The 3,988-nt window shown below is 54.4% G+C and overlaps 1 protein-coding gene across 1 annotated transcript in view; it reads left to right on the forward strand.

Annotated features, from left to right (window-relative positions):
• The first annotated feature begins 6 nt into the window (after window positions 1-6).
• LOC102760924 (striated muscle preferentially expressed protein kinase) overlaps window positions 7-3,988 on the forward strand; it is a 42,017-nt gene continuing 38,035 nt past the window's right edge. Inside the window, exons 1-3 of the mRNA XM_006763441.2 lie at window positions 7-79; window positions 1,888-2,031; window positions 2,330-2,512. The gene's annotated coding sequence lies outside the window, so the exon portion shown is untranslated. The remainder of the gene's footprint in view (window positions 80-1,887; window positions 2,032-2,329; window positions 2,513-3,988) is intronic.

The raw sequence follows: 3,988 nt of genomic DNA on the forward strand, positions 1-3,988 counted from the left end.
CCCTGGGGGGCCTGGGACCGCAGAGGGACTCGCAGCCAGGGCAGAGGTCGCAGAGCCCGGCCCACTTCGCCTGAGCTTGGTAAGGCCTCCGGAAGCACCACTGAGAAGGTGCTGGGACTTGGGTGGGAGGGCGTTTGGGGAGAGGAGGCTGCTAGGGTATGGTCTCCCGGGGCAGGAATGGACTCAAGCACAAGTCTGAGCGAAAGTTTTAAAGGTTGATGTGCTAAAACCTGCCTGCTGGTGAGGTAGTGCGTGTGTGTGTGTGTGTGTGTGTGTGTGTGTTGTGTTTTTTAGAGTGTTTGTGTTTTTATGGAGGCGAGGCTGAGGTGTGAGCAGAAACCCAGTGCCCAGATGTCTGCCATAGGCCCTCTGGGTCTAGGGGCCTGCTAGTCTGTTGGGTTAAGGACCTAACTGATGGAAGGCACTGGTGGAAATCTAAGGAGCTCCTCCCCACACCACCCCTCCATGGGGGACGAGATGGAAGCCTGTCTCAATATACCAGTGTAATCGGTTCAGTCCCAGTTACAGGAAAGCTCTGGATCAGCCAGCTCTCATCTCTGCCCTCCCCATCCTGGCACCATCCCCGGGCCATCTGTGGCCACTAAGGCCTAACCCAGCCTCTCCTTCCAGCCTCTTTGTTCCCAATCTTGAGTCCCTGCATCGCTGAGCTGACTGTGGTCTCCCAATCTTCCTGTGGGTGATGGCCAATAGCCAGACTGCCCTTGCCCCTAACTCTGCTCTTCCTGAACACCAGCTTGGGGCCCACTCCTGGGTTGAAGCAGGGGAAGCCATCCTTCCCTCGCTCCCACCCGCTGCTGCTTCCCCAGGCCAGAGGCCCCTACACACCGCTCCCAGGAGACCCTGTATGTCTTTTTCATTGCACTTACCACCCTGTATTTTTCTTCAGCAGAATCACTTTATTTTTCATTCAAGTATTACCACCCCAAAATTTCTAGAGATGATTAGGCCCCTATCCCTTGTTCTACTAGCCATCATTATTGCATATGCACATCCATGTCCCAGGCATTGTTAACTGGGTGCCTAGGGGGTGTTATTTTAACTTAATCTGTATGCCAGCTTTGCGAGATATTGGGTATTATTTATCAGCTCCATCATACAGATAACAAGACTGAGGCACAGAGAGGTTATCTAATTTGCCAGTTTATGTTGCTAGAAGACAGCATAATTGGGATCATCACTGCTCTTTTGGCACTGTGCTTTATCTAGCTTATAGACGGCATGGGGTTAGAAATACCCAGAGATCTCTGTGTGTACAAGCGTCCCGTAAGCAGGGACCACATCTTATTTCCTCTTATCGCCCTGATGCCAAGCAGAGCTTAGTATGCAGTGTTACTGTTTGATGGATGGACAAAATCAAAGCCGATTTTCATGGGGCCTCTCAGACGGCTATAGGGCGGCATCACTAATATGACAGTACATCCCATGTTGCCCTGTGACATCACTATTATTACTTACATGTCAGGTTGCTATTACCTTGTCTTCTGTCTGTATGGAAACTTGTGGTATCTTGTGCCCCTCAGTGTGCCTTGCACAGGGATGATCTACCATCCCTGACCCCTGATTTGTATAAAGATGTGGCAGGGCTCCTGCCTTCCTCCAGAGACAACCCTGTGGCTGAGGTTGAAGGGCAGACAAACTAATGCAGAGTCCTGGATGCCCTGTCCTGCTTGAGAACCCCCTTTCTATCTTTCTTCCCTGTCTCAGGACATTCAGGAGAGAGGTTTTTTGCTCCCCAACCCCCACCTTCTAGAAGCCCCTCTCTCTGGGTTTGGATTTCTAAGATGCAGGGCGGCCATCACAGCCTCTATCCCCGAGTCATCTCCATAGGACCATATCCCTTTACCCTGTCACCTGTGTCTCTGGCAGAGTCTTCGGATGACTCTTATGTGTCTGCTGGAGAAGAGCCCCTGGAGGCCCCTGTGTTTGAGATCCCCTTGCAGGACGCGGTGGTGGCCCCAGGGGCGGATGTGCTGCTCAAGTGTATCATCACCGCCAACCCCTCGCCCCAAGGTGAGCTCCAGAGTTGGGGCCTGGCTAAGGTTGAGACAGGGAGGGGTGGGTGAAGAGGAAAGCTCATCTGCTCCTGGGCTGGGCTGTCCTGACTCCTGCATGTGTTAGAGCTTCCCCAGAATCCCCTGAGAAAGGGGAGGGCAGGCCTGGGCTTCTGTGAGTGAGGGGAGTCCTCCAAATTCCCTAGGGTGGGGAAAAGAGAGGCTTGGGCTCTGTGTTGGGTGGGGGCTGGGGGGAGATTTGTCCCAGTGGGTCCCTGTGGGCCATGGTGACTGGGCACCCTGCTGCTTCCCCACAGTGTCTTGGCAGAAGGATGGGTCCACGCTGCGCAGTGATGGCCACCTTCTCATCCGGGCGGAGGGCGAGCGGCACACCCTGCTGCTTCGGGAGGCCCGGTCGGCTGATGCTGGGAACTACACGGCCATCGCTACCAATGAGCTGGGCCAGGCCAGCTGCGCTGCCACGCTGGCTGTGAGACCTGGTAGGGAGCCTGTGGACCCCAGGGCCGGGTGGGGTGAGCAGTGACCCTTCCCTGTAGGCCCAGGTCCCCTCCCCCTCCCAGCCTAGAGCTCAACTTTCAACCACTGTGCAGTTTGTTCTTGTGTCCCTAGCTCTGGTGGAAGCATTTTAAATGGCCTTGGCCTCAGGGCAGAGGCCAAATTCCCAAGGCACACAGCAGGCCGGCCAATTCATGAAGTCCCTGAAATTTGTCTTTAGACATCCTCTAAATGCCATCCTTTCATGGCATTTCCCTGAACAGGGTCCTATGGGGAAAGCAAATTATCCGCGAGTCTCAGAAAAAAAGAATTTCCCTGCTCAAAGGGTTTAAAAACCATCAGGAACCTCTGAGGTCATTTCCTCTCTAGAGCAACCCCCCTGCTCCCTTAAGAGAGATGCTTTTAAGTGCTTTCCTCCCTCCCTTGTTCCTTCCGTTGAACCCAAAGCTCTAAAGAGGGTCCAGCTGAGACCACTGCTTGGGAGGTGGCAGTGGCTGAGGCTGCCCTGTTTTCTATTTTTATGAAAGTCCTCACTTGGTGTCAGGCTACTTCCTTTGGGTTTAAGCCCAGTTGCTTTCAGGTTCAGGGTAGGGCTAGACTGGTGTCCATGCCCATGGCCATGGCCTGTTCAACTCGTTCAGGTCACTGGGCCCAACAATGTGTTGGCCCTGGGCAGTGGGGGTGGGAGGAATTGAGGCTGGGAAAGGGGCATTCCAGATGCAAAAGATACAGACTCAACCCTCAAGGAGATTACGCTGGGTGATGACCCTCCACCAGAGGACTTAGGTTGAAGAAAGTGCAGGGCAGATCAACCCTGTCCCTAGGAGAGTCGAGCAGTTGGTCAGTGTTGTGGGATGCTGGATGGAGAGACATGAGGGCCCTGAAGGAGGCTGGGATTTAGACTGGCAGCGGGAGGGGTGGGCATGCCAGGAGGGGCGAGAGAACACGCTGTTCTGTCCCTTCTTTCACTCAGCCCTGCTGGTGACAAGATTACAGAGCCTGTCTTGCTGTGGGCCAGGGCCTCGGCACCTTCACCACCCACCATTAGGGAGTTCTTGGTGGTATCTGACCTGAGTCCAAGTCCTGCTTTACATCCTTATGGTTGTAACTCTCTTGCTTTGCAGAAGAGCAGGTCTTAGCTTACAGACCCCTCCCAGAAGCTCAGATTTAAGGCTTTCTCCTTCCCCTTGCCCCTCCCATCTCAAGGAAACATACTGTCCCTCCACTGTGTGCTTCCCTCCTTCCATCACCTCTGGGATCTGCATCTGATTCAGCTCCCAGCTCCGCTTAGGGGGCCCAGGCATGGGTCCAGGACTCTGGTCAATACCTGGCTTGGACTCTTTGGCAAGGAGTGGGGTGGGGGTATTCCCCAATATTGGCGCAGGGCCATTTGGGAGCCTTTTATGGTTGGGAAGGAGGCTTGGGGCAAGGCAGCTGTCTGCACTCCTCTTTGCCTGCTG

This window comes from Myotis davidii, unplaced genomic scaffold (genome assembly GCF_000327345.1).
Source record: "Myotis davidii unplaced genomic scaffold, ASM32734v1 scaffold575, whole genome shotgun sequence".
NCBI classification, from domain to species: domain Eukaryota; kingdom Metazoa; phylum Chordata; class Mammalia; order Chiroptera; family Vespertilionidae; genus Myotis; species Myotis davidii.